The following is a 205-nucleotide window of genomic DNA, read 5'->3' on the forward strand; positions in this document are numbered from 1 at the left end:
ATTTATAATATTATCTATCTATCTATATATAAATATATATAATAAAAGATGGGAAGAGTAGAGAAAATGTAGTTGTAGAGAAAACAGCAGCACATCATATGATTTGGGCGTGCATCACTTTCTCTGTGGTTATGCATTGCTCAAAATGCTAATACAAACTGTGAAATTGCTTTATTTTTTATGACAAAAAGGACACCTTCATTTA

At 28.8% G+C, this 205-nt stretch overlaps 1 protein-coding gene across 1 annotated transcript in view; it reads right to left on the reverse strand.

The window, feature by feature from the left end:
* The window catches only part of LOC119582009 (bromodomain-containing protein 3-like), a gene marked incomplete at its 5' end in the record, with an annotated part of 61,922 nt that overhangs the window by 21,093 nt on the left and 40,624 nt on the right, over positions 1–205 (reverse strand).

Source organism: Penaeus monodon, chromosome 15, assembly GCF_015228065.2.
Source record: "Penaeus monodon isolate SGIC_2016 chromosome 15, NSTDA_Pmon_1, whole genome shotgun sequence".
Taxonomy (NCBI): domain Eukaryota; kingdom Metazoa; phylum Arthropoda; class Malacostraca; order Decapoda; family Penaeidae; genus Penaeus; species Penaeus monodon.